The sequence below is a fragment of the Neofelis nebulosa genome, chromosome 7, assembly GCF_028018385.1.
Source record: "Neofelis nebulosa isolate mNeoNeb1 chromosome 7, mNeoNeb1.pri, whole genome shotgun sequence".
Lineage (NCBI taxonomy): Eukaryota > Metazoa > Chordata > Mammalia > Carnivora > Felidae > Neofelis > Neofelis nebulosa.
In genome coordinates this window covers 97,707,203-97,733,235 of record NC_080788.1, presented here as the reverse complement: position 1 = coordinate 97,733,235, position 26,033 = coordinate 97,707,203, and the positions used below count along the sequence as shown (strand labels likewise).

The 26,033-nt window shown below is 37.1% G+C and overlaps 1 long non-coding RNA gene across 1 annotated transcript in view; it reads right to left on the bottom strand.

Annotated features, from left to right (window-relative positions):
- Nucleotides 1–26,033, bottom strand: part of LOC131517162 (uncharacterized) — a 129,236-nt gene that overhangs the window by 47,057 nt on the left and 56,146 nt on the right. Inside the window, exon 2 of the long non-coding RNA XR_009264434.1 lies at nucleotides 8,461–8,511. This is a non-coding gene — a long non-coding RNA (uncharacterized LOC131517162). The remainder of the gene's footprint in view (nucleotides 1–8,460; nucleotides 8,512–26,033) is intronic.

The following is a 26,033-nucleotide window of genomic DNA, read 5'->3' as shown; positions in this document are numbered from 1 at the left end:
AAGGGGAAGCCTGTACACCTTTGGTTGGAATGTAAACTGGTACAGCCACTATGGAAAGTAGTATGGACGTTCCTCAAGAAATTAAATAATAGAGCCACCGTAGGATACAGCAGTGCCCCTTCTGTGTGTATGTCAAAGGAAATGAAGCCATTATAAGAGGTATCTGTACTTCCATGTTCAATGCAGCATCATTCACAATAACCAACATATAGAAACAACCTAAGTGTTCATCACTGGATCAATGAATTAAGAAAAATGGGACACACACACACAGGAATATTATTCAGCCTTAAAAAAAATAAGGAAATCACGGCACCTGGGTGGCTCAGTTGGTAGAGTGGCCAACTTCGGCTCAGGTCATGATATCATGGTTCCTGAGTTCAAGCCCCACATGGGGTTCACTGCTGTCAGCATGGAGTCAGTGTTGGGCACTCTTTGGATCCCATCCCCCCCACCTCATTGCACTTCCCCCACTTGTGCTCTGTCTCTGAAAAATAAATACACACATAAAAAAAAAAAAAAGGAAATCCTGTCATTTGCAAGCAACATGGATGAAACTGGAGGGCATTATGCTAAGTGACATAAGCCAGACAGAAAAAGACATATACTGAATGGTATCATTTATATGAGGAATATTAAAAAGAAAACCCAAACTTCTAAAAACAGTAAAAAGGGGGGTGCCTGGGTGGCTCAGTCGGTTGGGCATCTGACTTCAGCTCAGGTCATGATCTCATGGTTTGTGGGTTCAAGCCCGCCATTCTGTGCTGACAGCTTGGAGCCTGGACCCTGCTTCAGATTCTGTGTCTCCCTTTCTCTGTGCGTGCTCTCTCTCCCTCTCTCTCTCTCTCAAAAATAAATGTTAAAAAAACAAACAAACTAAAAACAGTAAAAAAGTAGTTGTTAGGGGATAGAGGAAATAGGGTAAAAGAGTGTAAACTTTCAGTTACAAGATGTATAAAGTCAGGATCTAATGTATAACTTGGTGAGTATAGTTACGAAAGGAATGAAAAAGGTAAATATGTGAGGTGATGGATGTGTTAACTAACATGATGGGGGGAATCCCTTCACCACACGTACATATATCAAATAATCAAGTTATAGTCTTTAAATATCTTACAACTTTGGCAATAAAACCTCAATAAAGGTGGGAAAAGACATTTCCATGAAGTCAGAAATTGTATGTTATTTGCTGCTTTAGACCTACTTCTTTAAATAGTGCCTGACACATAGTAGGGATTAAATACTTTTTCTTTTTGATTTTTTTTAATATTTATTTTTACAAGAGAGCATGCATGGGGGAGGGGCAGAGAGAGAGAGGGAGACACAGAATCTGAAGCAGCCTCCAGGCTCCAAGCTGTGAGCACACAGCCTGATCCGGGGCTTGAACCCACAAACCATGAGATCATGACCTGAGCTGAAGTCCGACACCTAACTGACTGAGCCACCAGTGGCCCCAAATACTTTTTCCATTTCCCCAATTGTATTTTGTCATCATCTCTAAGTTCCCTCCACTTAATTTACTCTGTTTACATTTCTTCCTTTGACCAACTATCCTTCTCTCTGAGATTCCTATTCTGTTTAAAATCCTTCCTGAGTTATTCATACACTTACATTGTCTTTAATCTTAATTTAGATACTGTAGTTACTTTAATAGAAATTTCCATTTTACTTTTTCTAGTTAAAAATTATTAGTAAAGTATCAGCTTCTGCTTATTGTAGAAGATACAAAAACTTTTTAAGAGAAAGTAGCTTCCTTCCATTAACTAAAAATATAGTTGGGTAAAATACAGAAGAAATAGGAAAATATTTGCTTAAAAGGGGTAGTTCTGTTACTGCTATATGCAACATAGACTGGGAAGAGACAGCTCCGTGTAGGCTAATTTCATTTTTCTTTGCCTTTATGCTAAGGAACATCCTTTCCTCCTTATTCAGTCTTCTCTTCCATTTATAGGAGAATCTTGCTTCTAGGTTTTGTTTTAAATTATAGATAAATAAAACCTATACACAAGAGAATATTGTATTGAACATCAGGGACCCAACACCTAGTTTTAATGACTACTACTCAAAACCAAGCTTGTTTCATTCATACCTATACCTACTCCCCTTGCTGGATCATTGTGAAGCCAATCCCAAATATCGTATCATTTTATTCATAAATAGGCCATTTTAAAAACACACTGATGTCATTATCGCACTTCTATAAAGGAAACAATTTCTTAATATCATCAAAATCTGCTCAAACTGTTCCAATTGTCTTAATTTTTATAGTCTTTTTTATTTGAATCAGAATACAAAACCTCTTTATATTTGCAATTGAATGAGATTGCAAGAGTATTGACATATGCTTAATTTCTAAAGCTAGAAATTTATTCCTTTTGATTGTCAGGCTTTTGTCTCAACTTGTACTGGAGAACATATTTGGTACCAGCTAAAACCGGAGGCAGAAAATTAAGATACCAGAGTATGGTTTCTGCAAGGAATCATTCGTGCCTCACTGGTTCGTAGACAAAGGCTTAAACCAAGCAGCCTAGACCTTCTTAGCAATCGCTCACTCACACACCACACACTGTAGTGGTCACTCCGAGTGCAGTACCTCCAAGAGTGCATAAGTAATAGTGATTCTCATACCATAGGGATTCTTGGGCTGCCTTTTTACCAGTATGGCTGTTATTCTGTAAGAAGCTATTCTATTCTAATGACAATATTTATTCAATATCTGCTATTATAGCTTTATAGGATTTCCCCCCCCCCCTTTTTTTGCAAGGAAAAGCAGTATATAGCACACTGTAACTGCAATGATTGGAAATAACTCTTGAAATGTCAAGGACGTTTTCTTTACACAGTAATTAGCAGATCAAATGCCAACAGGTACATTTAAAAACCCTGATATTTCGCATTTGGACCATAGCCAACAACATCAGTAAATGTAGTTACTTAGGATCCCATAGCAGTATAATCTTGAATTGAAATTTTACTTATTCAGGTATATTTTAATTGCCTAACAGTAACCTCCACTACATCAGGTATATGTACCAGTACTAGAACAATTACACTGCCCATAGTTTGCTAAATAACAGGCAAGTATTTGGAAGTAAATTTCATGTCATGTTAACTTTTGCCTTAAAATATTGTTTGATATAATTCTATTACACTACCAGCAGTATTCAAGTTTTTTGAATTCATATACAATGCTTTAGAAAATATGAATATTTATTAAATCATTAATTCAATGAATATTTATAGAATGCCTATTATGTGCCAGATACCATTCTAAGGAGTAGGTATAAACCAGACACGAAAACAAAAACATCTCTGCCTTTATGGAGTCCCCTTTAGATAACCCTCCCAAAAGAAAATAGGAAGGGAGAGTTTTCAATGACATTTCTAAAAAAAAAATTAAGAGTGCATTTTTTAAATATCTAACATGTCCCAGGGACTGTGCTAAGCAGCAGGGACAATGAAACGACTTGGAAAGATTTTTCCCTCCAGAATGATCTGAGAAGCTAAGATAGTTAGAAAGCAGCAGCAGACTAGGCAAAGTAAAGGTTAACAGTAGAAACCTCAGGTGAAAACCAAAGGCAGTGTTGGTAAGTGAAAATATTTACTAGAAGATGATGAAAGGAAAAGAAATAGAACATAAAAGGATATGGATACAGAACTTCCCCACCTTATTTTGGTGGTAAATTCTTTGACAAATAGATAAGATTGATTTAGCTTTTAGTTTGCTGTAGATTGAACTGTATGACAAGCTATTAAGAGTAACAAGTTCAGATTGCTGAGGGTGGGAACTGAAATGCCCTTTAACAAGTAGGAAAGTCAAAGCAACAGTGTTGAAAAACAGTTTACTAAATCGAGTTGATGCAGAACTTGAACTAAATCAAAATTTATAAGGCTCTCACAAATGGATTTGGTTTCTGTAATTCAGTTTATGAATATTAATAAGTTTATCTCTTTCAGGATTTCTTTTTCTGTATAATTCTTACAAGTCGGTATTGGAATCAGAGAAAAAAATACTTCTTTTAGTAACTTTTGGATTTTATCATCTTTTCCTTCCCCTTCATGAGAGGCCACGTTCTTCCCATATCAGAACCTTTACATATGCTGTTCCCTAGGCCTAGAATGGTCCTCTCCCCACACTAACTGTAAATTCCTTCTTCTCCTAATTCCTTAGGAAATCTTTCCAGGCCTGGGACTAGTCAGCACTCCCACCTCCATGGAAATAATTTAGTTCATCAAAAGTAATTGAAAATTTCTTTTTAAGTTTATTTATTTTGAGAGAAAGCACACAGCTGAGGGTTGGAGGGGTTTGGTGGGGGAGGGCAGGACAGAAAGAGAGGGAGAGAATCCCAAGCAGGCTCTGCACTCTAAGTGCGGAGTACAATATGGTGCTTGAACTCATGAACTATGAGATCACGACCTGAGCCGAAACCAAGAGAAAGATGCTCAATCGACTGAGCCACACAGGTGCCCTCAGACATTGCAAATATTAATGTCTACATCCTCCACTGGACTCTAATCTCATAAAGGTAATAACCCAATCTGTTCTCCAATGTCTTTTCAGTATTTTCACAGCAAATAATACAGATTAGAAGATACTCAGTAAACATATGCTGGATAAATGAATTCAGCATGTTTCTTCGAGCTAGCTGTCTCTTCTCAAGAATACTGAACCCCCAGTCTAGTGAATATATAACTCTGAAGGGGAGGAAAAAATACCAAACATCTTCAACAGAATTACTGTTGACACAGGATTATTGAAAAACAAAAGGTCTGTCTGGTCACTGTTTTCTAATCAATACCTTTCGAAAACCAGAACCAAATTGTTTGGATGCTTTATACATGGAAAGGTAAGTCCCCAACAACCTTAAAGAAACCAATTAGAGAACCAATAGTGTCCTAAAACATCATCAGCTGAAGACTGATTTAGAGTAGACCATCTTACACAATATTAAGTCATTAAAAAATAAAACAATAATGAAAAGGTCTAAAAAGTCAAGATAAAGATGTTATTCCTTACTGGATCATAATAGGTCCCCTATTCCCAGGGACCAAGGTAACTGAATTTCAAAAATGTTAGCACTGTTGAGTGGGGTTAAGTATTTGACGGAATTTCTGCACACTCAGCAAGTTATATTCTCTGCTTAGAGCTGGGCTAATTTGGAAAGAATATTGAGGTGCCGATGCTGTTGTTTTAGGCATGAAGCAAATGAGCTCTGACAAAGAGCCTTCCTCACAGAAACAAAGATAAATGCACAATGTGCAAGCAACATCTTCCCAATGGCTCTGCATGCAAGTGGGTATATATGCTATTTTTAATCTTTCTTCACAGATCTGGTCAGTTGGAGTATCAGGAGATTAGGAGTCATACAGTACACATTTTTGAAAGTTTGAAGGACAAACACAGGTGTAAATAAAAATCAGAGAGGTAAAAGAAGCAGGAAAAAAAGTGGCCTTCTGAGGGACAAATAATTTAACCCAGGTCCGGGTAGAGCATATCATCAGACAAAGCATCATTGACACACATATTCCCACTTAAATATTGATTTTCCTTTTTTTTAATGTTTATTTATTCTTTGAGAGAAAAGAGAGCATGAGCAGGGGAGGGCCACAGAGAGGGAGACACAGAATCTGAAGCAGGCTCCAGGCTCTGAGCTGTCAGCACAGAGCCCGATGTGGGGCTCAAACCCACAAACCATGAGATCATGACCTGAGCAGAAGTTGGATGCTTAACCAACTGAGCCACCCAGGTGTCCCTGTTGATTTTCCTTTTTAGAGAAATATATTCTGTCATATAATACTTGCAGAATTTTTGCCACTTCAGTATGATTGTTATTTTTCTGTTGGTATGAGTACATTAAAAAATACACAATTGGGAGCTGAGAGCTTCAAGTAAAGATCAGAATTGTACACAGCAAAACAATAAGAACCAAAAAACACACAAAGAGTCTAGGTTTTGAAAAGCTCAGAAAGACTGGAAAAGTAATCTTCTCATCTGATCTACTCCCAATGTAGGAAAAACGGAAAATTAGATCTTGCAAGTGTGTCAGTAAAATGTAGCCCTACTTGAAAGGTGTCCCTCTAGACAATCCAATGACATGAGGACAAATGCTGAGATGCAGTTTTCAAGCCATTAATCCAAGTTCTAAAAAAGAACTTCAATACAAAAGCGTAGATGAATAAATGAAATATAAACTACTGCTTTTCCCTCTAGAATTTTGCAATGAGAAAGACACTTTTCAAAGACGTTATCACCAGGGTGCATGAGCAGTATGTTGTAGCAGGGCCCACAGATGAATCCACGGGGCCTGTCTTTCACTGACAAATAATCATAGCAGCAAGATTATTCTAATTACAAGCAGCCAAGTAGGTTTCCAGTGTCCGAGAAATAATGGAATCACTGCCTCTTCCAGGGGCTAACTCATCAGTCCCCTCTGTGAGAATTCAGAAACAAAACAAAACTTTCCTTCCTTGGGGCAGGTTTAACCCAGCATTTTTGTGTTCCTCTTACACTCTGGCTCCTGATCATGATGAAGTATTTCCATTGCTGACTTCAGGGGGGATGTACACAAAGGTTTTGTTTAACTGACAAATGTGTTGTATCTAATTCTTAAGTGACTTGTAAGAGACAAGCACTTACCTAGAAATGACTTTTATTTAAGGCCTACTGCTAATGCTATTTGAGAAAATGGCAAATTCATTTCTAAGCCAAATGGAGAAGCCAAAACCTGTTTATTTTTATTATTGTTTTTGAATTGACATTGAAAAGTGAAATATAATGTCCGGTTAATTAATAGGGCCAGACTATACTAATGTGGTCAAACAATAATTATTTTTACTTGTTGTTCTACTACACATTTGATGAGAAACTTAAAAATTAACTATGCCTGTGAGAATTTAGAAAAGCAAAAAAAAATGACAAGAACACATCGCTTTAAACATGTTTCTAGCTATCTTCAGTAAGGTACCTTCTCCACACATGAAGGCATTATTTATATATTTACTTAGTGATGAAGTGAAAGTAGAGAGAGAAAATATAAATTCTATTTGCCAGTTCATTTAAAACCCAGTCAAGGGGCGCCTGGGTGGCTTAGTGCATTGAGTGGCTGACTTCGGCTCAGGTCATGATCTCAGTCTGTGAGTTCGAGCCCCGCATCCAGCTCTGTGCTGACAGTTCAGAACCTGAAGCCTGCTTCTGTTTCTGTGTCTCCCTCTCTCTGCCCCTCCCCCATTCTCACTCTGTCTCTCTCTCTCTCTGCCTTTCAAAAATGAAGAAATGTTAAAAAAAAAAATTAAAACCCAGTCAAGACAGAGAATCCTAAAGTAATAAGTACATAAAGGTAATATAATGTAAACTTTTATTTTAACCTAAAAATCTAATGTATATTTATTGTATGTAATAATTACATAATATATAGTATATGTAACATAAAATAGGATAAAACAATTTAAATTTTTTTTAACTTATTTTTGAGATAGAGAGCAAGCTAGGGAAAGGGAGAGAGAAGTCCCAATCAGGTTCTCACTGTCAGTGCAGAGCCTGATGTGGTGCTCAAACCCACCAACTGTGAGATCGTGACCTGAGTTGAAACTGAGAGCTGGATGCTTAACCAACTGAGACACACAGGCACCCCAGAATAAAACAACTAAGACAAATTGTACTTTGTTTTTAAATTAAAAAAAATGTTTTTAAATATTTATTCATTTTTCGGAGACAGAGAGAGACAGAGCACAGCAGGGGTGGGGCATAGAGAGAGGGAGACATAGAATCCAAAGCAGGCTCCAGCAGGATCTGAACTGTCAGCACAGAGCCCGATGCCGGATTCAAACCCACTAACCATGAGATCATGACCTGAGCTGGTCAGACATTCAACTGACTGAGCCACCCAGGTACCCCTTTTTAAATGTTTTTTAATGTTTATTTTTGAGGGAGGAGGGGCAGGGAGACAGGGAAATACAGAATCTGAAGCAGCCTCCAGGCTCTGAGCTGTCAGCACAGAGCCTGATGTGGGGCTTGAACCCACGAACTGGGGGATCATGACCTGAGCTGAAGTCGGTTGGTCAACCAGCTGGGCCACCCAGGCACCCCACAACAAACTGTACTTTCTGAGTATTATAGGAAATATATTTGCTCTACTATGGACAGTACCTTTTTAGAGTTTAGTTAGTATTTACAATCAGTTTTAATAAATCTTAGTCACCGATTAGTATAATTATCTACTGTGGACTAAATGTTTTCATCTCCCCAAATTCCTATGTTTAAATGCTAACCCTCTATATAATTGTAATAGGAAGTGGGGGCTATGGGAGGGAATTAGGTCATGATGTAGAACCTCCATGAATGGGATTAGTGTCCTTAGAAGAGGGTGATGTGACTAACGCTAGCACATACTCTCTCTCACTTTTTGATGAGAAGGTACAATGATACCAGGGCTGTCTACAAACCAGGCAGAATGTACTCACCTGATACCAGATCTGCCAGAGCCTTGATCTTGGACTTCCCAGTCCACAGAACTGTGAGAAAGAAATTTTTGTTGTTCAACTCACCCAATCTGTGGTTACTTGTTACAGCAGCCTCAACTAACACAATTACTTATATCAAATTTTTCTTTTTTTCCAAAACACCCAACTAGCCTCTATAAACATAACTTTTTACCAACATTTCAAGTAATGGTACATAATGAAATTTCGTCACTAAATTCAAAATACAATCAGCATCACCTATTTAAGAAACACACAGATGAGTCATTTTAATTGTATCATTCAGGTAGTGGAATAAAAGTGGCTACAGGGATGCAAAACAAATCGACAGTAGTCAAAATGACCATGATGAGAAGTGGGATATTCCAGCTACTTAGCTCCAAAGGCAGTTCCTTCTACATAATACACAAAGTTTATTTAGGGAGACTATTTACTTCCAACACACTTCCCCCTTCCTCGTTTGAATTATTCCAAGATCAAAGTTTCTTTGTTGCAGAAGAATGTACACCAGCATTCAGAGAAAACCTAAAAATGTGGATATCTTACCAACTATGCTAAGTAAGGCAGGTACAATTCATGCAAAGAGGAGCGTTCTTGTTGTCTTTTTATTGTTCTTGTTGCTCTGTTTTGTTTTCCTCTCTTGATAGTTCTCAGATATGTTACTGGAAATATTACCAGCTTGTGTATTCAGTTGGAAAACCACCTTGGTTCTAACGATATTTATCTGTTTTATATCACTAAAAAATGTTTATCTTTCTTACTTGACTTGTAGAACAACTTTTGAAAAGAGATCCCATGATTTGGGAGGGAATTTTTTTTTCTAACTTTTTTTTTTTAAAGTAAGTTGACAGCAAAGAAAAGGAGATGGTTAAACACAGTATAAATGTAAAGCATCAGACATACACATTGAAATCAACAGTAAAATACTGAGTTTGTTGGCACTTGGAATTTCTCTCTGCGATGAAGGACTTTTATCCAAATGCCAATATTGTAAATTTACCTCAATCTCATAATTATATGCTTAGAATACTACATTATGTATTTTGGTGAAGGAGTACTTTGAATCTAATTGCGCTCTAAAATTTTATAATTTATTCTATATGTAGGCCTGTCAATTGCATCTATGTATAGATAATCATAGCCATAAATTGACTCTTCTGTGCTTTTCACATTTGACAGAGATTTTAATGATAGGCAAAAACCAAGTATATAATTACTTGCTCTGTTCATGCCCCATTAAATGAAAAGGGTTCTAAATTTTCCATTGGGTAATAGTAGTGAGAAGGTAGATTCTTCCCACCCAGACTTCCTACATTAAAAAAAAAAGTGGGGGGTGGGGAGGAGAAAAGAATAACTAAGGCATTCAGTATTTAACTCTCTATATTAACAAATCTAGTCTACTAAAAATATTTTCTTCTGGGGTGTTCTAGATGAATAATTTTTTCTTCTAAAAAAAAAATGCGTTCTATTATTTTTTTAATTCTAAATAAAGTATTTTTCCTCTTGATTCAATGAAGTTTTCTTTCTTTTTGGGGTGTGTGTGTACTATTTTAGGAAAATCTAATGGCTTTCTCAAACTTCTAAGAGGCCCTTTTTCCAGTGAGGTCTAGGAAAAAAAATGAAAAGCAGAAATAATTATTTTGAAAGTCTAATATATGGTTACTATAACAGACACAATAACTATTAAAGAAATAGGCTTATTGCAATGACTTCTTTTCACACTTAGAAAAATATATTTTAGGGGCACCTGGGTGGCTCAACTGGTTAAGGATCTGACTTTGGCTCAGGTCTTGATCTCATAGCACGAGTTCCAGCCCCTCGTTGGGCTCTGTGCTGACAGCTCAGAGCCTGGAGCCTGCTTTGGATTCTGTGTCTCCCTCTCTCTCTGCCCCTTCCCCACTTGCGAGCTCTCTCTCTCTCTCTCAAAAATAAATAAACATTAAAAAAATTTTAAGAAAAGAAAAATATATTTTAAAAATCATGTTTACCTCATTCTATAAACTCATTTTATAAATGAGAAATCTCAAAATCCCATTTAGCTCTGATGGAAATGGAGTGAGCAGGGGAACAATCTTTGCCTGTTTTCATTCACATCTGGCAAATGTTTTGCTTTGTAGATCATTAAAATCCACTTTATGAGTTAGAATAAAACACACTAGTTTTAAGAAGAACACTTTTAAATATGTGCTAATGAAAATTATTTTATCTTTTATAGTTTCAAAAGTTTATGACTTCAAAATTAATTTTAAAAGGTATGTATGTATATCCAGCCAATTTAGATTATAATGTACATTTGTGTTGATTTGAATTAGGAAACAGATACTGAGGATACATATATATAGGGAAAATTTGTAATTAATATCTATTACTTGTTGGGTATTCATCTAGAAATTTCTTTTATTTTCCCTATGATGCATAAGTATAGTTTTAAAGTGTATTCAGTATTATAGAAGTATCTCAGAAATAGTATAAGCACATTCAAAGAAAATTAACCAATAATATTTTGTATTTATGTTCCAACTTAGCTTCCAATGACAGCCACTTCTAATTATTTATCATCAATAAGTACTTGAGACCAGATAAAGCCAACTTTTCTAAATATAGTAATTTTTTTTCACACCTCCAAATTTGGTAAAATGAAATTCCAAACACAAAAGAATGAGGTAGGGGTGTGTGAGTGTATCTCACAGTTAATCCTAACTAATGCTAGCTAACTGTTTTGAAATTTCTGTGTCAATAGGATGTAGAGAAGCACATCATAACATCTGTGACACATTGTGATCATTCATTTTAAGTTAACTTGACTGAGTCATGGTGCCCAGATATGTGCTCTGGATGTTTCTTTGAGGGTGTTAAATAAGTGGACTTTGGATGAGGCCCACATTATGAAGGATGATCTGCTTTATTCAATCAGTTGAGGTCCTGACTAGAACAGAAAACTGAACTTCTCTGAACAAGAGGGAACTCTGATAGCAGATGGTCTTCAGACAAACTGCAACATAGGCTTTCCCTGTCTTTTCAGCCTGAAGGCCTTTGGACTTGAACTATAACATTTGCTCTTCCCTGAGTCTCCAACCTCCTGGAGATTTGGACTTGCCAGCCTCCCTGATCACTGAGCCAATTTTTAAAAGTCAATGTCTCTCTCCTTCTTCCCCAGTTTCTCTCTCTCCCTCCTCAGGGTTAGGGTTAGGGTTGGCCCTTGCAAAGATTTCTTGGATCTGACATGAAAAGCAAAGGCAACAAATGCAAAAATGAACAAGTGGGGCTGCATCCGACTAAAAAGCTTCCGTTTAGCAGAAGAAACCCTCTACAATATGAAAAAGTAACCTACCAAAAGGGGCAAAATATTTGCAAACCACATATGTGATAAGGGGCTAATACACAAAATATCTAAAGGACTTCTACACCTCAGTAGAACAAAAACAATTAAAAAATGGGCAGAGGATGTGAATAAACATTTTTCCAAAGATGACATACAAACAACCAACAGCTCCATGAAATGTGTCCAATGTCACTAATCATCAGGGAAATGAAAACCAAAACAATGAGAGCTGATCTCATACCCATTAGATTGCATATTATCAAAAAGACAAGAAAGAACAGGTGTTGGTAAGGATAGACAGAAAAGTGAGCCCTTGTGCGCTGTTTGAGAGAATATAAATTGATATAGCTACTTCAGAAAACAGTATGGAGATTCCTCAAAAGAAAGTTATATATATATATATATATATATATATATATATATATATATATATATATATAAAACTACCAATATGAACTAGCAATTCTACTACTGGGTGTTTATCTGAAAATAAATCACTATCTCGGAAACACCTCTGCACCTCCATGTTTATTGAGCATTATTTACAATAGCCAAGAAATGGAAACAGGCTGTGTTCATCAAAAGATAAGTGAATAAAGAAAATTTAGTGTGGTATATGGATACAATGGAAGATTATCCTGCAAGCTGCCATAACATGGATAGACTTGAGCACATTATGCTAAATAAAATAAGCCAGACAGAGTAAGACAGATACTGTATGTTCTCACATATATGTAGAATCGAAAACAAAACAAAACAGAGCTCATACATATAGAAAACAGATTGGTGGTTACCAGAGGTGGGGTTGGGTGAAATAGGTGAAGGTAGTCCAAAGGTATAAACTTCCCGTTACACTATAAATTAGTCCTGAGGATGTAATGTAAGCATAATAACTGTAGTTAACAATATTGTGTCATATATTTCAAAGTTACTAGAAGAGTAGATCTTAAAAGTTCTCATTACAAGAGGAAAAAAACAGCTCATAACTATGGTGATGAATATTATACACTTAAAACTAATACAATGTTATATGTCAATTTTATCTGATTTTAAAAAATCATCATGATAAAATGCTGCATACAGAAGACATTGCTGCAAAAAGCACAAAGGCTTCAGGCTTTGGAACCAGGTAGAACTGAGTTTGAAGTCAGTTTTTGCTGTGGAATTTTGAAAAATTCACTGAGCCTTAGTTCTTCATCTGTAACATGGTGGTTCTAACATTTGCTGTAATGGACATTCCTGTCTTCCCATATTCTTTTAGACAGTCTTTCTCGCTGTGGGACTTTACATGATATGGGTCACCTTTCTAGAAAGACAGAAATCTCACTTACCCAGCTTTTCTTGCAAGTGACTGTGGGCATGTGACCTGGGCTTTTCCAACAAGATACATTTGTGTGCAACTTTGATTTTGAAAAGAATGACTTGAGGAAAGAAGTTCCCTGAAGAATCACTGTGGTGAGGATGGCAAGAAATGTTTGTTTCCAAGGGCAGCATTCGCAGAGTGAATGCCACGCCTGTATCCTCTAGACTGACCTGGGGGTATAATTTGAATTACATGTCAAAATTAAATCCTTGGTCTCCTCAGAGATTCTGTGGGATAATATGATTTAATGAATCCTGCTTGAATTAGCTAGGATGGATTCTCTCACGATGGAGACCTTAACTTGACAGCTATACCATGAATTGTTAAATGTACAAAGTGCTTGAGAGAATACCCATTACATATAGTAGGGTTACAACATTGTGGTCTACTCAACCACTTAAGCTTTCTACAATTGAAGATATTCTCCAAAATTTTTTATTCAAGTTTTTGGAAATTTTTCTGTGGGATATATGGAAAAATTAGCACAGTGTCAGTAGTTTAGAATGCAATTATAGTCTGTATCAGTGGATTAAACATACAGGGAGATTTCTTGTAAAATTGGATAACCAATATGTCTAAAAATTATAAAAGCTTTTAGAAATTATTCAGAGACTGCATATTTTATTCATATTTGTTCTTGTCAAAGACTGCATTTTATACTTTGCCTAGGGAATTTTACAAGACATGTCCTCCCTACAATATGAATGTACCACATCACAAAGAGATCTGGATCCAATATTGAGACATTTTGTTTACCACATACGTTTAAGCAGAAGGAAAAACAGAACTAACAAGGAAAAGAAAAGTTTTCAAACTCAAATCAAGAAGGGAGGGGTTAGTGGAAGGCAGAGAATTATTTTAAGCAACCTGGCTGTCTTAGATATAAGGGAGGATGATTGAAGAAAGTGGCAAATGAGATGGATGGATAAAATGACATATGAAAAAATATTCCACAACCCTTTCCCCACAAGATTAATTCAGTTCAGCTAAGGAAATTGAATGAACAAATTTGTTCATTGAAGAAGTATTTATTGAACTCCTGTTACTTGCCACCCACTATTTAAACATTAGTGTACAGCTGTGAACAAAGTACCTTTCCATGTGACCCACAGGGAAAAATAAGCTGTTCTTCCACAGGGAAAAATAAGCTGTTCTTCCGGTATCCTCAGGAGAGTTGATATATGCTCAGATGGAGGGAAGTGAAACAAAATATCAAGGGTATGGTTGGGGGGTGGGGCGGGGAAGGAGGAGGGTGGAGACAGTATTTCCTTGTATGTCTCCCGGTTTTGTTTTGGTTTTCTGCCCTACCACCAGGACTGCTCCTGAGTGGACAGTGCTTTGAAAGAAAGGTAGAAATACCAAATGGCAACTAACTCTCCTCATCTTGTAACTAAAGCACTCAAAATGTTATACCAATCACATTTTATGCTAACAGAATATCCTTCATATGTTGTCTAATGTAGGAAAAAAAACATAATTAGAGCAAAAGGGGGATTTCCACAAAACTAGTGTTGCCTTGAAACCGAGTCTCACACTTCTGCACCTTTTAAACAATCAGTGGCGAAAGAATGGTGTTTGTACAATCCACCCAATATTTTCAATACCTATGGGACAAGTCTACTTATCTTGGTGGTGAAGAGATATTTTGTGCTTTAGAACAGAGCCTGTTTTGGGGCGCCTGGGTGGCTCAGTCGGTTAAGCGGCCGACTTCGGCTCAGGTCACGATCTCGCGGTCCGTGAGTTTGAGCCCCACGTCGGGCTTTGTGCTGACAGCTCAGAGCCTGGAGCCTGTTTCAGATTCTGTGTCTCCCTCTCTCTCTGACCCTCCCCTGTTCATGCTCTGTCTCTCTCTCTCTCAAAAATAAATAAACATTAAAAAAAAAAAAAGTTAAAAAAAAAAAAAAGAACAGAGCCTGTTTCTCAACACGAACACGGTAATAACTTTTAGTTTCAGCAGTGTCTCTTACTTGTATCGTTTTAATTGAAAATCTTACAGGATATTTGCTAAGAAACCACATTTCTATATTACATATGCACACACTTGAATCAGCATCAACATCACTAGATTCTTGAAAAGTGACTTGATTGAAAACCCCTCTACAGACAATTTGCAGGCCAAAAGAAGACAGAAAATGAGAATACACAAAATTTAAATATCACTAAGTATATATTTAAAAGAGAAAAAAAAAACCAAAATTTAAATATCACATATAACATATGCTTACAAAAATAGCAAATACACATACATGAAAAATCCTGCATTGGGAGGTTAACTCTAATAGGCACAAACTAAGAGGCAGCCTCCCTAACTCACAATAAGTCTCAGAGTGACGATTCACTCTCTTCCATTGCTTTGAAGAACCGATTCTCTTTTTTAACAATCCTCCACAAAGGTGTAAAGAATTACACGATATGATGATTCCTCCTAGGACAGAGTGATTGGTGTAAAAACGGATCATGACCCATTAGGCCAATACTATACATCACATACTTGGCCTCCATGACTGGTCCAGGATGCTGTTTACCAATCTTTTCTAATGTGAAGCAATCACTGTTAAATATATTGCTTTCCAGGCCTTTCTCCTGGAGATTCAGCTCTAGTGAGTCTGGGTAGGGCTTGGCAACAGGTATTTTAACAAGCTTTCTGATGAGGAAATTTAAACATGTCTTGCTCTAAAATGGTGCTTCTAAAACTTTGCCCTGGGGAAATTTAAAACTCCAAATGTCCAGGCCCTCTTTCTATAGACTAGATCACAAACTCTGGCTGTAGGAAACAGGCATCAGTGTGTTTTTTGTTTGTTTGTTTTAATTCTGAATATAAGCAGCATCAGCCTCATTTGAGGGCTCATTAGAAATGTACAATCTCAGACTCTACTTCATATTTACTTAATCTTCGTAATCAGAATTTTCATTTCATCAAAATTCCCAGGTTACTTTTATGCACATAAAGCTTTAGAAGCATGGCTGGGGTGGAATTCTGGTGACAATAGGGTAAAGGGTTTTCTGAATTGAGCTGGGAAAGAACTTCCTCATTGGTGGGGAAGGGACAGCAGCAGTCATTTCTACCCTTCTTATAATTTGGTCATGTGAATTGTTGAGTTAAATATGAGTTGAGTTTTACAAACTAAAACGTTCTAACTCAGTAAGCTTCTAAAACCACCTTTATTCAATTAAAAAACGTTCAAGTTTCATAGTGAATTGCTAAGGCTCATTCTATTACCAAATGTGTTTTTTGTTTTTAAAATTCCTTATTTGTTTGAAATTTCATTCACTTCCTTGTGCTTGCATTCTTTAAATTCCTCTCTTTGCAAAAGGTTTGCTCATGCAAATGTATGGCCATTTTGTATATTATCAAGGTGCTAAAAATATGTTTTCCTGAACCTGCCATAATACATATTCATTGGGAAATTACTTCTCTTTTCACCACCTTCATATACCAGCTCAAGGCAGGTGAGAATAATTATTAGAGTGGGGTGCCTGGGTGGCTCAGTCAGTTGAGCGTCTGACTTTTAATTTCAGCTCAGGTCATGATCCCAGGGTCATGAGTTCGAGCTCTGCATTGGGCTCTGTGCTGACAGTGTGGAGCCTGCTTTGGATTCTCTCTTTTCCTCTCTCTGCCACTCCCCTGCTTGTTCTCTCTCTCTCAAAATAAAGAAACTTTAAAAAATTATTAGAGCATTCCTTTTTCTGTGGCATAAATGGTTTTGTGAATATATGAACAGATTGAATATTTTTAAAATTGGGGGAAAATTGGAAGCCTTAAATGAATCTTTGGAATGGTGATTTAACATTGGTAAACAATATTCAAATAATTTAATTCAAATAGAAACGTTTATTGGAAGAGAGGGGTGGTGCAACCTTTTGGGGGGTGTCTTCTGTGAGCCAAATATATATTAAGACCTAGAAGAAGTTATGACAAAGTCAGCAAGCCCTCTGGCCTTTAGGACAACCACCGCAATTTTGCCCACGGCCTAGACTAAAGACAATAAAACATCTACTAGAGTGAATGAGGGAAAGAAAACCTCTTGAGATCTGATTGAGAAATGGAATAATGAAGCAGTGTAGCTTCCACAAGCATTCGTTGTTCTAAATATCCTGATAGGCTCCCAGTTCTTGAGGCAGCAGTATAAACAGACTACTGGCCTGTCTCAGTAATCTTCAGAAAGCCTCAGACAACATTTTTTTTTTCTCCAGTCGATCTCCTACCAAACTCCTCACACCTATCAATGAGGACCCATTAGAGTCACCATAACAACTTGTAGAAATATTTAATTTTCTTCCCCCAGAAAGAACTTACTGTCCTGATCATCCAAATACATTTTATACTTTCTGTCTAAAGGACCTGATTTCTGTGAAACAGGATAGGTCACATCGGGTCTTTATATAAGGTCCTTTGAGACTGTTTTCTACAGAGACACAGAGAAAGGGTTTTGGTTTTGTTTTGTTTTCTTTGGAGACAGAAAAAAAATGAAGGTGTTAGCCTTCATACAAGTAGTTCTGCTTATATATGAAGCCACAAGAACCAATGCTTAAGCCTGGAAAACAATCATATCTCATTGTACCTTGTTTTAACTTATTCCTTCCTTTATCTTGTAGATTATTCCTTATCATAAAATAGCCTTATAAAAATATGAAGGTTGCTTACTTTAAGTCAGTATGATACCCATCATAACAAATTCTAGTCTCCTATTCCACTATCTTTTGTACAACTGACTCTTCAAAATAATTATAGATATGTCCTTAATGTTAATAATCACTTTTAACTTAAAACTTCAGGAATTCTATCCTTCAGTGGAAATTTACCAACATTTTACCATATTTTGAGAGTGTACAGGAAGTAATGTCAGAAACATTGTGGGGTAGGAAGAATTCCCTGAAAAACACAATGATTCAAGAATTAATGGACAAGTTTCCTTTGTGAGCAATTAGAAAATTGAAAGGCTCTTATTTCCTGGGAGTATGCAAAACCACACTCACAAAAGCTAGTAGGGAGATTTGGGACACCTTCCTGCCAGAGACCCTTTCCTGGAATGATGATGTATAATCAGGAAGAGACTCCCTAACTTTCAGTTTCACCAAGGGAGGGAGAGATTGGTTCACATGTCTATTGCCCCAACATTTCTGAGGAGGCTTTTAAGAGCTTTGGCTTCTGAGTTGCCATATTTGGAGCTCCTACAGTTCTGGCAAAGACTACCTGCCCAGGGATAAGAAAAGCAACAGTTTGGGATGGTAGGTTCCATTGACCTTGCGCCCTGGCTCAGCACAGAATGAATAGACAAAAGTTGTCTACTTCTCCCTTGGAAGGGAAAGAGTTGGTAGAGGCCTCTAGAATCTCATGCTGGGCTGATTGGTAAGAATATTCTCCTTTATGAGACCAGTCCATGAAGGCACCGGGGGGCTGAATGGATTAAAAAAAAAGACCTAACTCTACCATCTATAAGAACTCTAGACTTAAAATGGGCTGAAATTGAAGAGATGGAAAAAAAATACTCCATACAAATGGTAAGCAAAAGAGAACAGCAGCAGCTATACTTACATCACATATCAGACAAAACAGACTTCAGATCAAAACTGTCACCAGAGACCCAAAGGACATTATATAATGATAAAAGAGTCAATTTATCAGGAAGATATAACAATTATAAACCTATATGCACCCAATATGAGAGCACCTAAATATATAAGGCAAACATTGACAGCAATTAAGGAAGAAATAGATAGCAATGAAATAATAAAATTTCAATAACCTCCTTCAACAATGGACAGAAAATCCAGAGAGATTATCAATAAGGAAGGAAAAAGAGGGCTTAAATAATACTGTAGACCAAATAGACCTAACAGACAAATATAGAACAGTTCATCCCGTAAGAACAGAATCCATTCTATTCAAGCACACACAGCTCTTTCTCCAGGATAGATCACAAGCTAGGTCAAAGAAACAAGTTTAAAATGTTTAAGAAAACTGAAATGATACCATGTATTTGTTCTGACTATATGGAATTAAACTAGAAATCAAAGAAGGAATGAAAATTAAATATACAAATACAAATAAAATATACAAATAAAAAATAAAATATACACACTCTGGAGTGACTGTTGGGTCAAAGAGAAAATCAAAAAGGAAATGGCAAAGTGCCTTAAGAAACATGAAAAAAAAAAAAAACAAAGCTTACCAAAACTTATGGTATACAGTAAAAGCAGTACTAAGGATAAATTTCATAGTGATAAAGACCTACACTAAAGAAGAAGATCTCAAACAGCATTATACCTCAAGGAACTGGAAAAACAAACTAAACTCAAAATTATCAGAAGGAAGTAAATAAGGATTAGAGCAAAAATAAATGAAAAGAAACCTTCCAAAAAGGAAAAAAAAATGGATTGAGTTGTTTTTTTTTTCAAAATATAAACAAAATTGACCAACCCTCAAAAAGACTAGGTAAAAAAGAAGGGATTAAAATAAATCAGAAGTGAAAATATAGACATTATAAATGATGCTACAGAAATAAAAGAGTCATAAGAGACTGCTATGAACAATTATATGCCAAAAAATCTGAATAACCTAAGTGAAATGGATAAATTCCTAGAAACACAAAACCTACCAATTTTAAATTGTGAAGAAATGGAGTCTGAACAGACACACAATTAGTATGGAGATTAAATAAGTAATGAAAAATCACCCAACAACAACAACAACAAAAATCAAGGACCAAATGACTTCACTGGTGAATTTTACCAAACATTTAAAGAATTAATGTTAATCCTTCTCAAACTTGTCCAAATATTCAAAAAAGGGGGAATGATCTCAACTTATTTTATAAGGCTAGCATTATCCTGATACCCAAGCTAGAAAAGGACTCAATAGGAAAACTACAAGCCAATATCCCTGATGAATTCTCAAAAAAAAACAAAAACAAAAACAAAAAAAACCACAAAGGCAAACCAAATTTAGCAGGTTTTTAAAAAGGATCATGTGCCATGCTCAAGTGGGATTTATATTTGGAATTTGGAATTCAAGGATGGTTTCACACAGACAAATCAATATGCTGTATTACAACAGAATAAAAGAAAAAATCATATGATCATGTTAATTGACACAGAGGAAGCATTTGCCAAAATTCAACATCCGTTCATGATAAAAACTCTTAACAAATTAGGTACAGAATGAATGTACCTCAACATATGACAAGCCCACAGCTATTATACACAATGGTGAAAAGTTGAAAGCTTTTTCCCTAAGATCAGGAATATGACAAAGGTAATCACTACTCTTGCCATTTCTATTCAACATAGTATTGGAAGTCCTAGCTAGAGCAATCAGCAAGAAAAATAAATTAAAAATAAAATCAGAATTAGAAAGAAAGAAGTACAATGTTCTGTATTTGCAAATGACATGATTTTATAAATAGAAAATTCTAAAAACTTCACCAAAACACATTAGATCTAATCAACAAATTCATTAAAGTTGCACGATACAAAATTAACATACATAATCAGTAGTGTTTTGATACACCAACAAATTATATGAAAAAGAAAAAAAAAGATCCCATTTACAATAGCGTCAAAAACAACAAAATACCTAAAAACAAACTTAACCAAAAAGGTGAAAGATATTTACTCTGAAAACTATGATACACTGATGAAAGAAATCAAATGGTAACCCATGTTCATGAATTGGACAAATTAATATTGTTAAAATGTCAATATTACCAAAGCCATTTATAGATTCAATGCAACCCCTATCAAGATTCCAATGGAATTCATAGAACTAGAAAAAAACAAATCCTAAAATGTATATGGAACCACAAAAGACCTTGAATAGCCAAAACAATCCTGAGAAAGAGCAGAGCAGGAGTCATTACACTTCTTGATATTTAAGTTATACTATAAAGTATATAGTATACTATAAAAAATCAAAATAATATGGTTGTAGTTTAACAACAAAGAGATCAATCAAACAGAACTGAGAGCCCAGAAATAAACCAAAGATATATATATCAACTAATATTTGACGAGGGAACAGTCAATGGAGAAAAGACAGTTTCTTTAATAAATGGTGCTGGGAAAATTGGATATTACATGTAAAAGAATGAAACTAGGCCCCTATCTTACACCACTCACAAAAATTAACTCAAAATGCACTAATGACTTAAATGTAAAACTTGAAACCATGAAACTCCTAGAAGAAAACAGGAAAAATGTTGGTTGACATGAATATTGACAAATGGCTTTTTGAATAAGACATCTAAAGCACAAGAAACATAAAACATAAACAAGTAGGACTACACCAAACAGAAGAGCTTTTGCACAGCAAACTATCAAGAAAGTAAAAAGGACAACCTATGAATAATAAAAAAAAAAAAGACAACTTATGGATACAAGATGTATGATTATCTCAACAGTTGCAGAAAAAGCATTTGACAAAGTGCAACATGCATTCTTAATAAAAACTCCCAACAAAGTAGGTTTAGAGGGAATATACCTCCACATAATAAAGGCCACCTATGCCAAACTCACAGCTAACATCATCCCCAATGGGAAAAGACTGAAAAGTTATCCTCCAAGATCAGGAACAAGACAAGAATGTCCACTCCCACTACTATCATTCAAAATATTGCCGGTAGTCTTAGCTGCAGCAATCAGATAAGAAAAGGAAATAAAAGGCATTCAAATTAGTAAGCAGTAAAGGTTTAAGTGTTTGCAGATGACATGATACTACATATAGAAAACTCTCAAGACTCCACCAATAATACTATAAGAATTGATAAGTGAATTCAGTAAAGTCATAGAGTACAAAATTAACAGATAGAAATCTGTTGCGTTTCTATACACTAATAAATGATCCACTAATTCCACTACTGGGTTTTTACCCAAAGAAAATGAAAAACGCTATTATTTTCTATCTAAGAGAGAGAGCAAGTGAGCAGTGGGGGAGAGGAGCAGAGGGAGAGAGAGAGAATTTTAAGTAGGCTTCAATTTCAACATAGAGCCTGATGTGGGGCTCGATCCTGTAATCCTGGGATCATGACCTGAACTGAAATCAAGATTTGAACACTCAACTGACTGAGTCACCGAGGTGCCCCTGGAAAATACTAATTTGAAAAATATACACACCCTGATTATTTCGACATTATTTACAATAGCCAAGCTACGGAAGCAACCCAAATGTCCCTCCATAGGTGAATGAATAAAGAAGATGTGGTGTATATACATACAATGGAATATTACTAAGCCATAAAAGAGAATAAGATCTTGCCATTTGAAACACCATGGGTAGGCCTAGAGGGCAATAAGTGAAATAAGTCAGAAAAAAACATACCATATGATTTCACTCATATGTGGAAAATTAAGAAAGAAATGAATAAACAAAGGGAAAAAAAGACAAAAAACAAACTCATATACAGGAAACTGGTAGTTGCAAAAAGGGGGGGGAAGAGAAGGGTGAAATAAAAAGGATTAAGAGTACAGCTAGGGGGATCCTGGGAAGATGGCGGCGTAGGAGGACCCTGGGCTCAAGCGCATCCTGCTGATCACTTAGATTCCACCTACACCTGCTTAAATAACCCAGAAAACCTCCAGACGACTAGGAGAACGGAGTTTCCGGGGCCAAGAGCAGATGAGAGGCCCATGGAAGAGGGTAGGAAGGGCAGCGAGGCGGTGCACGCTACACAGACTGGCGGGAGGGAGCCAGGGCAGAGGGGCGGCCCGCCGGCCAAGCATAGCCCCGGAGTCTGGCTTGCAAAAGCTGAGGGGCCGGATGGAGTGTGTTTGCAGTGAGCGGGACTTGACATCTGGAAGGTTATAAGGTAACAGCTCTGCTTGCAGAACGGGAGGGCTGGAGGACAACGGGAGGGAGAGTTGTTGAGCCCCAGACGGCAGAGCTCAGCTTGGCGGGGAACAAAGGCGCTCGCCAGGCCATCTCCCTCGCCCATCCCCCAACCAAAATCCCAAAGGGAACCAGTTTCTGTCAGGGACCTTGTTTGCACCGAGCAAACACCCAACGCTGTGCATCTGCAGATCCCTCCCTCGGTGGGTCTGACTCCCTCCTGGTGCCGCAAGGCCCCTCCCGAAGAGGATATCTGAAGGAAAAGCGAGCCTGAGCCTGCCCCTCCCGCCCCTGTGCACCTTGCCAATCCACCCCAGCTAATACGCCAGATCCCCAGCACCACAAGCCTGGCAATGTGCAAGTAGCCCAGACGGGCCATACCACCCCAGTGAATCCCACCCTCAGGAGAGGGGAAGAGAAGGTACACACCAGTCTGACTTTGGCCCCAGCGGTGGGCTGGGAGCAGACATCAGGTCTGACTGCGGCCCATCCACCAACCAAGTTTTTCAAGACAGGGGAAGTGCCCTGCAGTTCTGCACCATTCCAGGGACTATCCAAAATGACGAAATGGAAGAATTCCCCTCAAAAGAATCTCCAGGAAATAACAACAGCTAACAAACTGATCAAAAAGGATTTAAACAATATAACAGAAAGTGAATTCAGAATAATAGTCATAAAATTAATCACTGGGCTTGAAAACAGTATAAAGGACAGAAGAGAATCTCTTGCTACAGAGATCAAAGGACTAAGGAACAGCCAGGAGGAGCTAAAAAAATGCTATCAATGAGCTGCAAAATAAAATGGAGACAACCATGGCTCGGATTGAAGAGGCAGAGGAGAGAATAGGTGAAGAACTAGAAGATAACATTATGGAAAAAGAAGCTGAGAAAAAGATAAAAAAATCCAGGAGTATGAGGGGAAAATTAGAGAACTAAGTGATGCACTAAAGAGAAATAATCTATGCATAATTGGTATTCCAGAGAAGGAAGAGAGAAGGAAAGGTGCTGAAGGTGTACTTGAAGAAATAATAGCTGAGAACTTCCTGGATCTGGGGAAGGAAAAAGGCATTGAAACCCAAGAGGCACAGAGAACTCCCTTCAGACGTAACTTGAATCGATCTTCTGCACGACATATCATAGTAAAACTGGCAAAATACAAGGAAAGAGAAAAAATTCTGAAAGCAGCGAGGGATAAACGTGCCCTAAATATAAAGGGAGACCGATAAGACTTGTGACGGATCTCTCTACTGAAACTTGGCAGGCCAGAAAGGAATGGCAGGAGATCTTCAATGTGCTGAACAGAAATAAATATGCAGCTGAGAATCCTTTGTCCAGCAAGTCTGTCATTTAGAATAGAAGGAGAGATAAGGGTCTTCCCAAACAAAAACTGAAGGAATTCATCACCACTAAACCAGCCCTACAAGAGATCCTAAGGGGGATCCTGTGAGACAAAGTACCAGAGATATCGCTACAAGCATGAAACGTACAGACATCAAAATGACTCTAAACCAATATCTTTCTATAATAACACTGAATGTAAATGGACTAAAAGGCTCCAACCGAAAGACATAGGGTATCAGAATGGATAAAAAAACAAGACCCATCTATTTGCAGTCTACAGAGACTCACTTTAGACCTGAGGACACCTTCAGGTTGAAAGTGAGGGGATGGAGAACTATCTATCATGCTACTGGAAGTCAAAAGAAAGCTGGAGTAGCCATACTTATATCAGACAAACTTGACTTTAAATTAAAGGCTGTAACAAGAGATGAAGAAGGGCATTATATAATAATTACAGGGTCTATCCATCAGGAAGAGCTAACAATTATAAATGTCTATGGGCCAAATACAAGAGCCCCCAAATATATAAAACAATTACTCACAAACATAAGCACCTTATTGATAAGAATGTGGTAATTGCAGGGGACTTTAATACTCCACTTACAGCAATGGGTAGATCATCTGGACACATGGTCAATAAAGAAACAAGGGCCCTGAATGATACACTGGATCAGATGGACTTGACAGATGTATTTAGAACTCTGCATCCCAAAGCAACAGAATATACTTTCTTTTTATTTTTTTCTTTTTCTTTTTTTAATTTTTTTTTAACGTTTTTATTTTTGAGACAGAGAGAGACAAAGCATGAACGGGGTAGGGTCAGAGAGAGGGAGACACAGAATCCGAAACAGGCTCCAGGCTCTGAGCTGTCAGCACAGAGCCCAACGCGGGGCTTGAACTCATGGAGCGCGAGATCATGACCTGAGCCGAAGTCGGCCACTTAACCGACTGAGCCACCCAGGTGCCCCCAGAATATACTTTCTTCTCAAATACACATGGAACATTCTCCAAGATAGATCACATACTGGGTCACAAAACAGCCCTTCATAAGTATACAAGAATTGAGATCATAACATGCATACTTTCAGACCACAATGCTATGAAGTTTGAAATCAACCACAGGAAAAAGTCTGGAAAACCTCCAAAAGCATGGAGGTTAAAGAACACCCTACTAACGAATGAGTGGGTCAACCAGGCAATTAGAGAAGAAATTAAAAAATATATGGAAACAAACGAAAATGAAAATACAACAATCCAAACGCTTTGGGATGCAGCGAAGGCAGTCCTGAGAGGAAAATACATTGCAATCCAGGCCTAGGTCAAGAAACAAGAAAAATCCCAAATACAAAATCTAACAGCACACCTAAAGGAAATAGAAGCAGAACAGCAAAGGCAGCCTAAACCCAGCAGAAGAAGAGAAATAATAAAGATCAGGGCAGAAATAAACAATATAGAATCTAAAAAAACTGTAGAGCAGATCAACGAAACCAAGAGTTGGTTTTTTGAAAGAATAAATTGACAAACCTCTAACCAGGCTTCTCAAAAAGAAAAGAGAGATAACCCAAATAGATCAAATCATGAATGAAAATGGAATTATTACAAACAATCCCTCAGAGATACAAGCAATTATCAGGGAATACTATGAAAAATTATATGCAAACAAACTGGACAACCTGTAAGAAATGGACAAATTCCTAAACACCCACA